Genomic DNA, 19,068 nt, shown 5'->3' on the forward strand with positions numbered 1-19,068 from the left:
TAACCTGGCATCTGAGGCCTTTTATTATCTGTCTGTCCAACCCACCTCTTTACCACATCTAACTCTTTCACTTCGAATGTGATCCTGTGGCAAAACCAAACCATCTCTGTGCCCTTGGAGGGCTTTGAACACTCATATTCTAACCTCTTGGGATGCCTTCCTGCTGTCGCTTAGAGTCTCAGTCTAATCTGCTGCAAAGATCTTTTTTTTTACATTTCTAATCAGTCTCTGCTTATCCAGCAAGGCTCATCTTAAATGTCACTTCTTCCTAGTCCCTCAGGCTAGAAAATTCACCTCTATGTCCAACACTGTGTCTTTTTCATCATAGGTGCTTAAAAATAACTGAACTGTTGAATAAGTCTTAGAACGTATTCATAGATAACACGCCAGAGAAATAGGTAAAGGTTCCTTTCAGGTGGGCATTTCTGTCAGGGGAAAGGCCTAGGTGGCTTAAACAACAGAATAGTATTTTCTCACAGTCTGGAGATTGAAAGTCCAAGATCATGGTGCAGGGAGGGTCAGGGTCTGGTGAGCCTCCCTCCTTGCCTTGCAGATGGCCACTGTCTCTGGTGTCCTCACATGGCCTTTTCTCTCTGCAAGTTCCCCTGCTGTCTCTTCCCCTTCCCAAAAAAAACACCAGCCCTATTGGATCAGGGCCCTACCTTTTTGAACTTATTTAACTTTCATCAACCTCCTTTAAGGCCCCCTTCTCCAAATACAGTTACATTGGGGGTTAGGGCTTCAACACATGCATTTGAGGGGACACAATTCAGTCCACCACACATAGGTATAAAAATTCTTCCGATCCTCTGAGAGTGTGTGCGCTCATGTGTGCGCACACCCTGTGTGCAGGTATCCTCTGTTACAAGCATTCCTTCCTGGCCTCATTCAGGAAACCCACAGGATAGCAAATGGCCTTCCTCCCCTGCAGTGGCCAAGCTTGGCCTGTCTACTCTAACTGCCTCCGCATGATCCCAGCCCACAAAGACGCTGCTTTGGCCCCACCAAGAGGGCTCCGGACACATACTGTCTCACCCAGCGGTTCCATCACAGCCCCCTCTTTGCCTCCAGCTGCCAGCAAAGGGGAACAAGAGAGAATGAACCGGCCGGGCGCGGTGGCTCAAGCCTGTAATCCCAGCACTTTGGGAGGCCGAGACGATCGGATCACGAGGTCAGGAGATCGAGACCATCCTGGCGAACATGGTGAAACCCCGTCTCTACTAAAAAATACAAAAAACTAGCCGGGCGAGGTGGCGGCGCCTGTAGTCCCAGCTACTCGGGAGGCTGAGGCAGGAGAATGGCGTGAACCCGGGAGGCGGAGCTTGCAGTGAGCTGAGATCCGGCCACTGCACTTCAGCTCAGGAGACAGAGCGAGACTCCGTCTCAAAAAAAAAAAAAAAAAAAAAGGAATGAGCCACAACAGGGAAGGGAAGGAATTCAGGAACTAGAACAGGAGGGTGACATTTTGTTTTTTAAAAGAGCAGTCTTTCCTTTTACTTCTGTTTAACATTGTCCGTGGGTTTTTTCCTCCACCTTTCTCCAGATTCCCAATTCCGAAAGCACTAAAGGAACCCCTTCGCTCTGTGAGTTAAGATAGTTGATAAGTGATGTGGGAGAATGCACTCTAATTAGGTCCTTGGTTAACCTACCCCTGACTTAACAGAGGGAGGCTGTTTGGTTACAAATAGTTTTTATTCTGCTAAATCAGAGGCTTCTCACACTGTGTCATCTGCCTGCAAATTAGCTAGAGGCACAAATTTTGCATTATGCAAAGTACTTATTCTCACAATTAATATGCTGGAAAGTGTGGTTTCACACTTTTCTGCCAGCACAGGGGTTCTCACCCAGGAGTGAACGAGATCACCTGGGGAGCTTTTACAAAATACCCAAGACTTGTCCTTCCTCCTCCCCACGCTGCCCCCCAGCTGTGAGAATGAGATGTGGGGTCCCAACCCCCCAGTAACCCCAGTATCACCACTTCTTATTACTTCCTCAGTGTCTTCTTTATTTCAAATCCCTTTTTTTCTTTTTCCTTTTTTTTCTTTTTTTTTTTGCTTGACAAAATCCAGTGACCAATTTGCTTTTTTAACATTTTATTCATTTTATTATGGAAAATTTCAAATGTATAGAAAGTAAGCAGTGTAGCATCCTGGACCCCATGCACCCTCACCCAGCTCCAACAGTGATCATCAGCATTCTGCCATTCTTGCTTCACCTATAGCTGGATAATTGTTGTCATTATTTTTGACTAATTCAATTTTGTTTCATAGATAGCATAGCCTGAGCGCTGAAAATTGGTTGTGCGTTTGTACTGCATATTGAATTGATTGTGTGCAAGGCACTTCCCACACTTTATCACACTTACTCTGCACAGCACCCGTAGGCATTGTTACCCACATTTTTAACAATGGAAACTGAAGCTCTAAGAAATCACACACCTGCCCAAAGTCTCCCAGATAGTAAGTGCTCAAGCAAGAATTCATACTCAGAAGTGTTTGAAAAGCATTCTTTTCCCCCAAGCTACACTTCAGAAAAATAAAGTCCATGAAAAAAATGTATAGTTAAAAGTTTTGTAGCGTGAATAGATGCATAGCTATTTGATAAATCACATATGTTATAATAATGTTAAAAGCTGGATGGTAAGTATATGGATATTCAGTGTAAAATTATGAAAACTATGTTTGAAATTGTTCATAATAAAATGTTGGGCGGTTTCCAACAAAAGCAAACTATGTCTTAACTATCAAGCATTGGACAAGACAAACAAGCTATTTTCAGATACCTATCCTGTTGATATCCGCTTCAAAGAGAGCTTTGAGACTTGGTTGAATTTTTACTTTAAAAATAGTAAACCAAATGGAAGCCAAAAAGTATCTGAGACAGGACTCAATCAATTTAGAATCTTATTTTGCCAAGGTTAAGGACCACAGTCAATGATATAGCTTCAGGAGGTCCTGAGAACATGTACCCAGGGTAGCTGGGTTACAGCTTGATTTTATACATTTTATAGAGACGGAAGTTACAGACAAAGACATAAACCCACATATGTAAGACAAAGACATAAACCCACATACATTGGTTTGGCCAGCAAGGCTGGACATCTCGAAGGCAGTGTGTGTGTTCAAGGAGGGGGTGACTTCCAGGTCATAGGTAGATTTAAATATTTCCAGATTGACAGTTGGTTCAAAGAATGAAGCTTTGCCTGAAGAGTTGAAATCAGATTGAGGTAAGTGGGGTCAGGGGGCCTGGAAGATAAAATTCTTGTCATGTGGATGAAACCTCCAAGAAGCAGGCTTTGGAGAGCATAAATGTAAATGTCTCTTATCAAAGGTGTCAGAGTCACAGGAGAGACCTGGGAAGGGAAGGAGATTCTCACCTGTATCCAGCCATTTGAATGCGAGGATCTTTTAGTTATCTGTGGTGGCAGGTGGTAGATATCCAGATATCACAAAAATTATGCATGGACTTTTTGTTTGCTTGTTTGTTTTAGCTCATCAGCTATCATTAGTATATTTTATGTGTGGCCCAGGGAAGAAAAAAGGTTGGACACCCCTGCATGCAAACTTGCCCCACAAGAGACATCTTTGCAAGGCCATTTCAAAATACATCAAGGAAATATATTTTAGGGTAAAATACTTTGATTTCATTTTGGGGCCTGTTATCTGTCATGTGATGTTATGCTAGTGTCAGGTTGGAGTTAGTATCATATTGCTATAAGAGCCTGTTCTGTCAGCCTTAGGGTCTCTGTTTTAATGTTCATGCCAGCCAGTTGTGCCTGAACTCCAAAGGGAGGAGGGTATAATGAGGCAGATCTGACCCCCACCTTCTCTTCATGGCCTGAACTAGTTTTCCAGGTTTATTTGAATCGCCATGGTCAAGAGGAGGGTCCACTTAGTCACTTGGGGGGCTTAGAATTTTATTGTGGTTTACAATAAAATAGAGCTTACTTAGGGGTGTAAGTAATCAACATTAACTGGTGAGGTCTTAGAGAACTCAGAAAACCAGATTGAGAAGCAAAGCCTCTTCCAGGGTGGCCCCCAGCTGTGGCCAACAACTCAGGAAGCGTCCTCACCGCTGCTGCTCGTAGAAAGCCAGGGCCAGACAAAATGAACAAGTTATTTTTTCCAGTTCAGGCCACTTAGGTAGGATTCCATGATGATTTCTTTCTTACCATTTACCCAAAGGAACATTTTGCATACATACAGCCTACGTGTTGAAGCTGTTCCTTCTCACGGAAGGGCATAACCAATTTCTTCACATAAAAAACATCGAGCCACCCACACTCCTCCATGATGTAATGCAGGTCCTGCTTTGATGGTGAGCTGACCAGGGATGCTCAGCAGTCTCAGCACTGGGAGTGGTGATTGGAGGCAGATAGCCTGTCCAGGGGATTCTTGAGAGCATTTTTTTTTTTGCGAAAGGTATAAGGAGACCCTGGGCAAGCAGCTAGCAGCCCTCTTTTGCAACCATGCAGAGTCCCAGAGGTCCCAGCAGCTACCGTTCTTCCTCTTAAGCTTGGCTGCCAGGGCTGCATCCACTCCACCCTTCAGTGCTTGAAGCCAAGTGGTTGTGGCCCTGGAAGGCTCTGCCCTTCTGGTTTTAGACTGCTGTGGAGGAGGGAGCCACTTGGAGATACAAAGCCCACCTCTCCAGAATCTTCCAGGGTCCCCACAAATTATAAAACTATGGTCACACCAGGAAACCAAGGCGTTTTCAATAACAACCTTTCCTACTGATTTTCAGCTTCACCTTCCAGAATTCCAGTGCACTGCCATTCATACCATTCATTAACTATTCTTTCACTAGACCACAAGCAGGTATAAAGCCACAAAGAGGAATCCATCTCATGAGTTAACTACTCCATCAGCTTCCTTCACCCTGAAATCTTTTGGCAGTACAGGCTAGAAGGAAGAGCAGGCTTTGCAGTCAGACCGGGGAATGAATCCCAACGTTGTCATTACTGGCTGCAAGATTTTGGGAAAGTGGCTTAACTGCTTTCAGTCCAGCTCACAGGATTAATGTCAGGTTTGAACTCAGATAAAGTATGTGAAGGCTCCCTGCCAAGTCTCTGACTTGTAACAAGTGCCACCAAGTGCTGGTGTCCTTTTTCTGTTTTATGTATGTTGAGTTGTAGATATCTGCTGTCAGGCCCTGTCCGTGCCACTGGCTGGTAATGTGAACACACCTTGTGTCTTTGCATCTCTGCACCCCAGTTTCATCATCTGACAGTGAACTGCCTGTTCTTCAAGATGTGGAGTTTTTTAAATTATACGATTTAGTTGCACCTTAGGGGATCCCTCTGATTATGGAGGCACAGTAAGGTCCTGAGCATAGGTGGTCAGCAGCCCAGAAAGGGAGAAGGCCAGGGGCAGACTGGAGAATGGGACTAGTGAGATTCGGATAGAAAGAGCAGGGGCAAAATGGTCAAAGTGAGTTTATTGGCATGCAATAAACTATGATTGCACTTAAGTTTTTAAAAACCAAAGGTGATTTAGTTACCCCACAGTGAGGAACATGGGTGCCTATGTCTCCAGTCACTTCTCTGCAGGAAACCTAATTGCAGCCTGGGCTCCGTGCAACTCCCAGCCTGGGGAGGGCCATAGGCTTCTTTGTGTGAGGAGCGCACTGCAGCATTCCTGCCCACACACGCCACTGCCGCCTTTCTCCTGAGAATGAGTTCCGTTATTATTTCATGTGACCTCACAGCCAGGAGAGCTGGATTGCTGTTTTGCATAACACACATTAAATTTGTTGTTAGATGTGCTGTTGAGCCTTGCCTGTGGATCTTCTGTCCTCCTTGTCAGTCCCTGCCTGCTGCAGCCATCCAGGCACTTAGGACGCTTATCTTTTTCTCTACAGCTGCAAGGAGCCCAGTAGTTGGGTTTCCTTAAATGCAAGCAGATGGAAGTGAGCAGGAGTGTGGAGGCAATTAGAGGATTTCCTCCTCCAAGCAGCGCGGGTTTGCTCTCTCTTTGGGTGTGTGGCTGTTCTTGCTCATTTTAATTTTCCATTTGGGTTTTGTCAGGCTGTCAGCTTTTTTTCCTGACTGTATTATGCTGCTGGTTGCAGGAGTTTGCAAAATGGGGTGATTTGGTTGCTTATTGTTTGGAATCAAACTTTTCACAGTAAGGTATGGGTGATGCATATCATAATGATGATGACACTTCATATTTGTAAAATATTCTGCAACTTAAAGAATGTTTTCACATACGCCACTGTCTCATTTGGTCTGGACAGAGGCCCAGAAAAAAAAAAATGAAGGCTCTACTCAGTCTGCTGGTGTCAAAGTTTTCCCTTATCTTTTTACGCCATCTCTAGTCAAACCACGGTGGAGAGAGTAATCAAATGAAAACTGAAGCTTTCTGCTTTAATTCTTGTCTCCTTCTCCTTTCAGTCAGTTAAATGTTTTTCAAACACTTTCTGAATGCACTGTTAGATTCTCTGGCGACAATTAAATAATCGTAGCAGATAATCGTTGCTATTGGGGAGCTTTCAATGTAGGTGGGGAAACAAGACATACAACAATGAGTTTACGTAACAGTACCTGGCACACGGAAGGCACTAAGGAACTAGGTGCTGAATGAGCGGGTGAGTAAATGAATGTAGAATATAGCCTACCAAAGTCCCAAAGGGCAAGAATCCTTAGGGGGGAACCAAAAGATCCATAGTCCTTGATGAGAATGGGCACTGAGGGTGCAGCACCCTCTGAGTGCCTGGGTGCCTGGGAGTGAGCAGGCGAGAGGACCCGGCACCCTTGTGGACAGCCTCCATTCGGTTAGCACCATTCCATGAGGGCTGAAGTAAAGAGGAAGCCATTTGTTTATGAGCTGAGAAGAGTGAGCAGGAAAAATGCCATTCTTTGCTCTTAAGGATGAGACAAGCATAAAGAGAGAGGCAGACAGGTAGACCAGAAGGAAGAGATTGCTCACAAAATTATTGTCAGAAAAAGTGCCAGTGAAATCACTCCACCTTCAAAGATCTATGTCCTGGTTTTGAGAACCTACTATATTGTACACCTGTGCCAGAAGCCAGAAGAAGGCAATGGGGAGAATCAAAGAGATTCTTGGCCCTAACCCTTACGAGATGCTGCCATGCACAGGAAACAGTTAAATAATTTGACTGTCTCACCTGCAAATGATCAAGTGTTGGGTATAAGCCAAGGAGCTGAGAGAGGGGGAGACCAGCACAGGCCTGAGGAGCTGAGAAGGGAGGCTTATGTGAAGGGTAAGACTCGCATGGGCCTGGCCAGTGGACAAGATGTGGGAACTGCATAGACAGTTATGTGGAGGTGCATTCCATCCTGGCTGGAGAGTGTGTGAGGGGTAGTGGGAGATTGGTGGAAAAAATATAGGCCACTGGTGTTGAAGGCTGGGAGGCCACGCTTCAGAGCGGAGAAAGTTGCTAATCAGAGAAGCGACATTCTGGAGGTGGTAAGTGGAACTTTATTCATGCCCAGAATTTTCATTCCCGTCCTGCTGTCCTAAATGCTGGGCCGCAGTCTGCACTGTCCCCCGCTGATGGTATGAGAGTAAGCCAAAGGAAGGAAGCGTCTTCTTGGGATGGCACTGAGCGTTTTCAGTGTCTCCTCGGGGCACCGAGCCATGCCCCAGGGCAAATGCCCAGTGGAGAACAGGAGTTCAGGAGAAAAGGTCGTTCTCCAGTCTAACAGTCAGCAGGACACTTGGCTTTTGTTGGGTGTTTTCACTGCCATGAAACTATACTTAGTTTGTGAATGTTTTGGTGACCACCAAAAATGTGTATGACGTGAATTCTAGGCATTTTCATTATGGTGGATTTTTAAAAATAATGTCCACATTAATATACACCCCTAGTGTAAAGTCCTTAAAGATACAGAACACACAGAACAAAGCAAAAGTCACCTATTATCCCGTCACACAGAGATAGTCACGCACATCATTAGTATTTTGTTGAATGTCCTTTCCCGGTGCAAATTTAGGAATTTTTTAAAAAATGGTTTCAAATTGGACTTAATGTTTTATATCCTGCTTTGTTTTAACTTAGCAGTGCACCGTGAGTATTTTTTCGTCACTAAATTTATGTTGCAATATGATTTTAGTGCTATATACTATTCCATTATAGGTATATACTGTGTTTAATCAATCAAATAGAAAATCAGTCTACTATCTTTGCTTATTTTGGTGTTTCCAGTGAGTTAGGCTTTTAACATATTTTTAAAAACAGCATCAGAATCTAGTATTTTCAGATAACCATGTTTTTATTGAGTAAATTGCCCAGTAAGATCCAAGTGAATATACAACATTCTCTACCCTTTTATCTCATTTTTATTGTCACTTCATTAAAAATGGTAATAAGTCGACCCCTCTGTGGAAAAAAGAAATAATACATGCCATAGTTTCCTTCTCTAAGACTGTTGAAAACATGAGCTGACCAGGCCCCCATGCCGATGGACATACCTGAATATAGCGTAAGAGTGTAGGAAACTCAACTGGATCAAGAAGTTCTTAGAACTTAAATGACATCCTGTGTTTGGTTGTAGTGAAATTTCAACAGAAGTAACTCTACCTATTATCTTCATATAAATGAAGAACCAAGCATTCAAGAGCTTTCTTAAGAGCTTTGCCTACCTCTTGACCAACGTCTCCCTTCATAGCATCCATCTCCTTCCTGATGTGGGATGCCGTTTTGGAGGGCCGCTTCCTGCTGACTTTATTATAAGCTGTGTAGAAGAGAAGGTGTCAGCCACGTTTTCCCTTTGAGGCAGAGTTTGATTTGCAGAGGCCGGGACTTCCTGCTTATGTGTCTTTCCAGTAAATAAGTGTGATTCACCACAGTTCAGAGTAACCCCATCTGCAACATCTCATTTTTTTTTAAGTGAAATTTTTCAATGGGAATAGAATAGAGAGGAATCCTGTAGGTCTTCCATGAAATTATACTCCCTGCCTCTCAGAGTTTTACAATATAATTAGGTTACTTGTTTTTCTTAAATTTTTTTATTGTGTTGTGCTTATCTGGATGAGGTGCCTGTTGAAGAGCAGGAGATGAAGGTCAAGAAATATAAGCACAGTGCTCAATTTTTTTTAATTACTTTGTCTTACTGTTGCTCGTGGATAGAAATACAGTTTTTCATATTAAACTAATACTTAGACGTTTGCTGAAACCTCTTATGAATTCTAATAATTTATCTGTATTTCTCTTAGGTTTTCTGTATAACAAACATACCATTTATAAATAATTACAAGTTTTAGTTCTTTTTCAATCTTTTATCTTTTATGTATTTATTTTTTCTTTCCCTACCACTCTGTCTAGGACCTGTCGGAAATAGCGCAGGGGATAGGAAATAGGGATAGCATAGATTCTTAGCTTGTTCCTGATTTTAAAGGGAAGGCTGTTAGCATTTCACCATTGAGTATGGTGCCTACTGCTGGGTTTTGGTAAATACTTTCTATTAGATTATGAAAGTTCCCTTCTGACCCTAGTTTGCTAAAAGTTTCTATTTTAAAAAATTGTAAATGTGTTAATTATTACTGAATGCCCTTTCTGTATCTATTGATAAGATCATCGGGGTTTTTTTTCTCTTTTAATCTGATAGTACAGGAATTATTGTCATCCACTTTTTAAATTTAAATTGTCCTTGCATTATTAGCAAAAATCCACATTAGTCGTGATATATTTTATGCATGTTGGGTTCTCTTTGCTGATATTTTATTTAGGATTTTTACATTTGTATTTATATCTGCGAGTGGTCCATACTTTTCCTTTTTCCTGCCATCTTGGATTTGGTTCTGAGATTGTCCTAGTGCTTTTCCATTTTCTATCTCCTGCATTTTTTTTTGTTTTGTTTTGTCTTTTTGCTTTGATCTAAAACACAGATTTTTTTTTTTTCATTTTTTTTCTATAAAACGATCTGAACCTAGTGTTTATTGGTTTTTGGATTTTTTTGGGTAGAGGGATGAGTAGCTTTTTAACTAATGAATCAGTTTTTTAAATGGTTATTAAACTATTCCGATTCCTCTCTTGTTAGAATAATAATTTGAATTTTTCTGTGATATTTTTTTTTTTTTTTTTTTTTTGAGACGGAGTCTCGCTCTGTCGCCCAGGCTGGAGTGCAGTGGCCAGATCTCAGCTCACTGCAAGCCCTGCCTCCCGGGTTCACGCCATTCTCCTGCCTCAGCCTCCCGAGTAGCTGGGACTACAGGCGTCCGCCACATGTATTTTTTAGTAGAGACGGGGTTTCACCGTGTTAGCCAGGATGGTCTCGATCTCCTGACCTCGTGATCCACCCGTCTCGGCCTCCCAAAGTGCTGAGATTACAGGCTTGAGCCACCGCGCCCAGCCTAATATTCTTTATTTCATTGAAATTTTCAAACTTAATGGCACATACTGCTTCATAGTAGTGTGCTGTTATTTAATCCTTGCTGAATCTGTAGTTATGTTCTCTCATTCATTCCTAATGTTATTGTTTGTACCATCTCTGTGTTTTTCTTGATCAGATTTGATTTGTCTCTTGTTAGTCTTTCCAAACAAATAGCTTTTCCTTTGTTCATCTTCTCTAGTGTATCTTTGTTTTCTGATTTTAATTTCTACCCTTTATTATTTTCTTCTGCTTTCTTTGGACGTACTTTTATTTACTTTCTGACTTCATGAGTTGCATACTTGTTCATTAATTCTCAGTCCTTTTTTTCTTTCTAGGACAAGATTTAAGTATTTTATTCTAAATAAAACTATAGTGGAATCTGATACATTCTAATATGGAGTATTTTTATCATCCCTCAGTTATAAGAATGTTGTAATTACCATAATTATTTCTTCTTTGATTCATGAGTTTTATTAGCAGCATCATTTTAAATTCCCAAATGAATGAGTCTTTAGTAATCATTTGGTTATGGATTTCTAACTTTAAAAATCTATTGTGGTCTGGGAATGTTGTTTGTATGATACTATTTCCACAAAATGCATTGAGACTTGGTTTGTGGCCTAGTACATGGTCAATTCTTTTTAAATATTCCATGAATTTCTTTAGTGCGTATTCTCTGATGGGGGCTGTGGGGACAGAGTTCTAAATATGCCCATTAGATTAAACCTCTTCATTTCGTTGCTCACATCTTCTGTATCCGTATTAATCCGTCAGTCTCTTCAAGAGAAGTGTTATTAAAATCTCTCACTGTATGTGTCACTTTGCCCTTAAAATTCTGATGATTTGCTTTATAAATGGTTATAACCATTTTCCAGAAAGAATATTAAAGAACTTTCCATTGGCATTATCCGCTTTCCCTCAAAATATGGGTTTTTTTTTTTTTTTTTTTTTTTGGCTTCTAAGCAACCATGAATCCAGTTTCTCAGAAGCCCTTGTCTCAAGGCATTTGTTTCCAGAGCCTTACCTTGTTAGTGTCCACACTATGGGCTATTTTAGAAAAACAAAAAAAGTATCAAAATCATGTAGCTATGATTTTCCTATGCTTGAAGGAGCCTTAAAACTCATCTAGTCCAGCCAGTATTTGTTCATACAAATTCTGCCAAGAAATCTCTATTGTCAAGGTATTCTTTATCATCTTTAGGACATTCTCATTATTAGAAACAAATCCTAAGAAGAAATTCTGCCATGTAACACCCATCCATTGTTTAAAAAAAAAAAAAAAAAAAAAAACTTAAATTCTCTTGTCTAAGCACAACAATTTCCAGTGTTTGTATTAGTTTTTCTCAACAGAATTTCAGGTCCTTTTAACATCGTGTTACTGCTAACAAGTTCTAAATTCTGTGTTGTCATGCTTTGAGAGACTCTCAGATTATACACACACATACTCGGGGGGGTGTGTTTGTGTGTTTGTGTTTAGGAATGTTTTAGTGGGCTCCTATTAAGGAAGCCTTTCAGGAAGCTACTCTATACTGAGGCCAAAACCAACTGAACCCGTCATACGATTTCTCTCCCTCAAGGAAAGCAAATGAGAATGAGCGACTGTGACCCTTGCCTGTTGTTTATAAGCATGTACACCAGGATCTGTGTGATCCTTTTCCTGAAGATAAACAGCATACTGCTCAAGGAAGGAAAACAACGCATAGCAACAAATTTCCTGTTTTTTAAAGAAAGATCCAACTTGGTTTAGAAATTATGCTGGCTTTCTTTCTATGTTTCTAATAGAGAATAAGGAGAAACTTGCTTCTTATTTGCTGACATGAGGTAAGTGTTATGTCTGAAAGTTCCAGAGATCATAGTTTATACACTGAGGAAAGGTAGTAAAAGGTTTGCAAAGACCTCCTTCCCCGTGGGAGAGGTGCCCTACTGTGCATACAGGGAGTTGGCTGTGGGTCATGGGCACAGTACCCTTCACCCAAATGATTCTTTCCAACCTCAAGAAAGCAAACCCCAACTTGGGGCCCAGAACTATTCATACAGTGGAAGAGTTCCACGTTCAGACAGACGATAAAAGAAATATCTTCATATTGCCCAGCATTGTATTTGATAAGGAATAGAGGAACAGTATTGTCCTTCTAACCAGGCTCTGTCTCTTGGTGCCTAAAATTCTATTATCATTGCATTTTTAAAAATCAAAGTTCAATCTTACTAGAATGGATAAGTGTAGCTTCTAGTTTGGTGAGTCCTTAATTGTTTCTTCCTACTGACCTTCCTAGCTCAGTCTAGCTAAGGGGAGGGTCTCCATGATGACCAGCAAAACTTCTCTCTGGTTAAGCTGAGCTTGGTTTGTTAAGCAACTTTACCCAACATGTTTATATCAAAAGCACCTATGTTTCTCAGTGTTACTGGAATCCCAACTTAAGTGAGGCTGGAGCTAATGCTGTATTTCAGTAAATACCGCATTAGATCACACTTTTAAGCAGCTATGTCAAACAATTGACTTAAATTGAAATTACTTTCAGCTAACGCTTCCCCCCAAATTGTTTTTACACATGCTGCTGCTAAACCACATGTCCACTGTCCTGTACTTAGGCAACTTTTTTTTTTAGTTCAGGCCCTCACATTTTTCCTTACTAATTTTATCATGTCAGTTGTGGCCTATTACTCCGGCCTACCAAGATATTTTTATAACTTGAGATTGTCACTCCTGTCCTTTCAAAAGTTTATTCCATCTGAATATTTCACCATACAAATTTTCAGTATCTTCTATCTAAGATGTTGACAAGTTGTTGAAGAGCTCAGAGCCCCATTTTAGGCCTCCTGAGGCCACCTTCTAGGTGGACCTTAGCTCACCAATCAGCCCCACTTAAATATTATAATTCACTTCATTGTTCTAGTATCTAGCCCACATTTTCCTTTCTTATTCCCAAAGGTATTATGAGAGGCCTTTTTGGATAATGCATTGCTGAAGTCCGTAAAGAACCACACTTCTCTGACCCCTGTCAAAATAGAAAGTGGCATGAATATTCCTCCTATGAAGGCATCCTGTCTGGAGGATCAGACCAAATGCTAAAACACTTTAGTAGGTTTACCTAAGTATAGCTTGTTTTTCGTGTATCATGCCTTGACACTTCTTCTGCAAGACGAGGTTTTTCTTTAAGACTGATTGATATTGAGATTTCAATATATAGAGAAATGGGACTAAATTTTATCCAAAGCTATTTTTACCTCTATTTTGGGGACCTTCAAGTTAATTTCCCCCACTTACACTAAACTGCCAGATACCAGAATGTGGAAACTTGAATATTAGAGATAAACTAAGTGCCCAGTTCCATTCCACCAGTTCACAGCCCTGTCTATCCCTCCAGCAACCCTCCATCCCACCCTCACCACCACCCTCCTAAAGCAAGATTACTAACACTGACCTGGAGTGCTAAAACTTCTTCCTAGCATCTTTTAGGTGCTTTTGTGGCAGAGCCATTCTGTGTGGAACTGCCAGACCAAGTCAGTCTTGCTTAGAACTCTTCAGAGCCTTCCCTCTGAGCTCCAAATTCAGTCCAGTCCTCTCTCGGCTGCCTGTCTGATCAGAGGAGCCACTGCCTCCCCATTCAGACCCTATTCCACCCAGTGGGCTCGTCACTCTTCCCTAAATGTCTTCCATGCCTCCTTGATGCCCATCTTTGCCCTGGCTTTTCCTGTGGCCAGGAATGTCTCAACCCAGCTCTAGATTTAGAAATCTTGCTCCTTTCTCAAACAACAATATGTCTCTCCTCAATGGAACCTTGACTGATCTCTCCATTGGAAGTGACTTCTTTTTCCACTAAGCTCCTGTTAGCACCCTACAACTTCCAACTGACAATTGTCTTGCATAGAATTATTTGTACACTTGTTTTATCAAAAGCTGCTCCAGTGGGCTGATAGCTTATTCGTCTTTTTAATTCACCAAGGGCTGGAAGTCTAGTAGATAGGATGTGTTTGTTGGATGGGTCATGGGTAGATGGATAGATGGAGGAATGGATGGAGTTGAGGTTTAAGAGAGGATAAATAACTTGCCAAGATCACAAAGTTGGACTAATAGAATTAATAATAGACTCAGTTCCCAAGTTCAGTATTAACTTATTTGTCTAGCACCACTCCACATTCTCTTCCATGGTTTTGCTTGGATCTTTTGGTAGAAGTCTTAGTAATAAACATCCAGTTTTATAAAATAAAGTCTTGCATTTGTTTATATTATAAATTTATTACTCCTTGATTTACATGCTTAGGAATATAAATCTGTGAAAATACATGGCAGGATTTTCCTACCACATGCTTCAAGCTTAAAAAATATTTGAAGCTAAGCATGGTGGCTCATGCCTGTAATCCTAGCACTTTGAGAGGCCGAGGCAAGAGGATTGCTTGAGCCCAGGAGTTCAACACCAGCCTGGGCAACATAGTGAGACCTTGTTTCTACAAAAAAAAAAAAAAATCATTTGCATATCGTGGTGCACAGTTGTAGTCCCAAGTACTGGGAGGCATAGGTAGAAGGATAGCTTGAGCCCAGGAGGTTGAGGCTGCAGGAAGCTGTGATTGTGCCACTCCACTCCAGCCTAAATGACAGAGCAAGATGCTGTCTCAAGAAAAAAGAAAGAAAGAATTTGAAGGGAAACACTGCCACTTCTGAATATCTGTCCTGTATGATTCAAAATATCTGTGAATACCTTGAAAACGCTGATCTTTTCAACTCTAAAACTCAGAATTCTCTTAGTAGTATGCTGTAGTTATACTGTGTCAGCAGTTTTTCGGGGTTTTTGTTGTTGTTTTTGTTGTTAGTTGTTTGTTGTTTTTGTGAGACATGGGCTAGGGATCTGATGTTAAAAATAGAGATTAAGCCCCAGGACAAAATGGCCACCCTACCTAGAGACTGCAGTTCTGGCGTTCTCAGGCCACAGTGTAACATAAACATGATATTGTCAACCTGAGCCAGGGCTGATTTGCCTCATTTGAATCTGAAAAGGAGCCCACATCCTTCCTGTTGCTACACAAAGATTCTGAAAAGAATTCACAGAGAAAACAAATGGACTAATACGTGTTATGTTTCCCAGAAGTCCTGTCTCCAGTGCCCCCAAAATAGTAAAATAGTTGGGAATGAGGTTGAGCAAGAAAAGAATAAAGGAATAAAAGTATACAATGCCAAGGAAAGGCCAATAGAAACTATTCTTTTTACTTTGCTTCTCTTAGTGTTTTTTTTCCAGTGTGACTCTGTAGATAATGGCAAAGAGAAATGCAGGGTCATTTTTTCCATTTTCAAGTAGAACTTATTTTGCACAATAGATCCACTGAGGCTTGCACCCATTCATGGTTTCAACTCACATCTCTCCAATCTCAACAAAAGTGAAGGTGGCCAATGTGTCCTTTCGTTGTTCTGTGACTTTGCTGCCCCTTTCTCGCTTTTTAAAATAAGTTCCTTAGAAGTATGGAATGGCAGGAACATATGCCCTTTGTTTCAGCAATTCGGTCAAAATTTCCCGACTTGCCTTCAATGTTAGTTTAAAAAAAAAAAAACAATGACATGAATTATACTGGCATGAATCTAGGTGGTCTGGCCAACAAAGAAAGGAAAGGAGGGAAGAAAATGAGGAAAAGAAGAGAGAGGAAGAGCCTGCATCCCTAAAATTTCTTTTCTCAACGAGTATCTATTTGGTTACCTCTAGTACAGGCATTTTTAGTCATTGTATTAATTCGTTCTCACATTGTTATAAAGAAATACCTAAGACTGAGTAATTTATAAAGAAAAGAAGTATAATTGGCTCATGGTTCTTCAGGTTGTACAGGAAGCATAGTGGCTTCTGCTTCCAGGGAGGCCTCCGGAAGCTTCCAATTATGGTGGAAGGCAAAGGGGAAGCGAGGCATCTCACATGGCAAGAGCAGGAGGAAGAGAGGGCTGGGAGAAAGGTGCTACCCACTTTTAAACAACCAGATCTCTCAAGAACTCACTGTCATGAGGACAGTACCAAGGAGGGTGGTGCTCAACCATTCATGAGAAACTACCCCCATGACCCAATCACCTCCCACTAGGCCTCACCTCCAATGTTGGGGATTACAACTTGACATGAGATTTGGACGGAGACACACATGCAAACTGTATCGGTTATGTTGCAGAAAGTCAGAATGGAAGGAATCTAGAGCCAAATACATAAAGGCAGGAGCTACTTCAAAATGGACATATACATTTAGTAGCAGTTGTACAGGCTGTCACTCTTGGATCAGAAGTTAAAGATGTCAGATGTAAACTGGATGTAACAGGGAAATTCTACAGATGTGGGGATGCAAATTATGGGATTTTTTTTTTTTCCGGGAGAAATCATGCAGTCTTCCTAGAGGTCTTCATTATGAGCACATTTTCCATCATGTAGGTCATTTATCCCTGTCATTTCTTAATTCCATATTTGTTTCCACATGCAGATTTTGAACATGTTTATTTAAAATATTTATGAGGTATGAATGCTATTTATCTAGCGTTGTGCTGAAAGTTTTACCCTATTAATTATAATTGTGTTATCTACATTTGTTTTTTACCTTTTAAGGAAAGAAAAAGGAGAAACTCTACAATCATGTAAAAAGTATATAATTTGCCCTAGAGATGCAGAATAACTTCTAGCAGATAATTGCGTGCTTTGAACATGAAAAGAAATAGGGTAGAACCTGAACTAAAAGAGGACCAGGTTCTGTTCTCCCTCCCTCGGGGGAGGATATGTTAGAATATTTTGTGTTCATGTTTTAATAAGCTTTCGTTGGATTATTAGGGTGCACTTAAGTTTTCCCGTTTTAGAAGTATTCGGTTGGTGCAAAAGTAATTACCAGTTACTAATATAATCTTGTCAAGTAAAACCCACTCGTTGGGGTACACAGAGCAAGCACCCCCTTTTCCGTAGGGCAGCTCAGTCCGTGTATCATAAACACGGTTATCATTGCCATTCAGTTTTAGCTGTTGCTCCAGAGAGACTTAAAAGCACATCACATATGAGAGATCAGCAGGCAATATTTGGGGCTGTGAATATTGAGCAAATATTAAGGTTTTTTTAAAGTTCACCTTCACTCATGATTTACCTGCCCTAAGGAATTTGCAACAGATTCAAAATGTCAGCACTAGAAAAAGTGTCTGAGATGATCTGGATTAACCATTATAGTGGCTGAGGCCCAGGAAGAGTGAGTAGTTTACCTAAGGTAACCAGCAGGTCAGAGTACAATGCATGTTTCTGTTCAGTCATTTTATTCACCTCCTAGGAAACATATTGCGGTGCAGGTGGTTCGCCACGTTTGATCAAATGCACCAAATCTTTCACTGGGATTAATCTTTTCAATTACTGAGTATCTATACCAGTCCTTTCCCATAGACATAGTAGAAACTATAAATGCAGGCAACATAGGTAATTAATTTTAAATTACCAAGTAGCCACATTTAAAAAGCAAACTCACGTGAAAGTAATGTTAATATTTTTTAATTTAAGACCACCTGTGTAAAATCATTTCAACATGTAATCATATTTTAAAATTTATTAATTAAACATTTTACATTCTTTTTTCATACTAAGTCTTTGAAACCTGGTTATGTGCTTTACACTTACATTACATCTCATCTTGCACCAGCCACACGCAGTTAGTGCTTGCGTACCCTACTAGCACAGGTCTATATGGATGAACAGGTCCAAGCTGTACACCAAACCACAGGCCCCTAACCCTTGACATCGAAAATGTCTCTGAGTACTAGTTCCCATTTCTTCGAATTTTTGATCTTGGCACGCCATGCTTGTCTCCTGAAAACCCAGAGAGGTGAGCAATCATGAACTGCTATAAAATGAGTGTGTCTGTTGAAAACGTGGTCCAGCTCCTGCTAAGATAGCATTATTCTGTGATGTAATCGCTCCTGTCTTCGTCCCTTTCCATGAAGTTCTGCATTTCCTTCATATCAAAAGTTCCCTTACCAGCTGCAGCCATTTCCTGTGGACAGTGTTCTAAATGGCTTTTATTTATGAGATGTCTTGTGCTGTAACTGCTGTCAGAATGAATATGTATTCCAAAGCCTATACCCCAAGTCAGTCTAATGAACAGTCTTCTAAGAAATAATTGTTAAACTTTAGCTGTAGCTCACAACACTGGTATCTCTCACTTTGACCTAATTACAGAATGTGATGTTAAAATATGTAAGGAAGGAGATCAAAGAGGAAAGTCATTTTGCTTTCTGTGTCTTCATCTTGCTTTCTATGTGCATCATATTTCATAGCTCCCAACCTCCACTTCCAGCTGGCTGAGGGAAGGAAACACATGGAACAGTAATGAATGAGTATAGAAGCTGAGGCTGTTTTGTTTTCCTCATCTTTGAAGTAGGAACAATAGTAGTGCCTATCTTGGAGATTCGTAAGAATGAAGCATGAAACATGGGATCTGACATATCGTTGATGATCAACACATATTAAATTACTGCAGGAAAATAGAGAGCAAGTAGGTCTATCTGGTGCGAAAAATGGAAAGGAAGCCTGCCAGCTTTTTTTAAGCACATTATCTGCATTATTCTTGGAATCAAATCCGGCTCCACCCAGGGCTGAGAGCTTTTTATTTCCATTGTGTCTTTAGCATAGTCATGCACACCAACATCACTTCCAATGATAGGGGAATGCTGGAGTCAAAGCAACTAGTTCATTTCAGAGGACAGGCCGTGCATAATGTCAGAGGGAGGAGCTGACCCAAATAATGTG

General features: G+C 40.9%; 1 protein-coding gene across 1 annotated transcript in view; it reads left to right on the forward strand.

Annotated features, from left to right (window-relative positions):
- The first annotated feature begins 7,132 nt into the window (after nucleotides 1-7,132).
- Nucleotides 7,133-19,068, forward strand: part of FYN (FYN proto-oncogene, Src family tyrosine kinase) — a 99,311-nt gene continuing 87,375 nt past the window's right edge. Inside the window, exon 1 of the mRNA XM_011970614.1 lies at nucleotides 7,133-7,224. The gene's annotated coding sequence lies outside the window, so the exon portion shown is untranslated. The remainder of the gene's footprint in view (nucleotides 7,225-19,068) is intronic.

Source organism: Mandrillus leucophaeus, unplaced genomic scaffold (assembly GCF_000951045.1).
Source record: "Mandrillus leucophaeus isolate KB7577 unplaced genomic scaffold, Mleu.le_1.0 Scaffold96, whole genome shotgun sequence".
NCBI classification, from domain to species: domain Eukaryota; kingdom Metazoa; phylum Chordata; class Mammalia; order Primates; family Cercopithecidae; genus Mandrillus; species Mandrillus leucophaeus.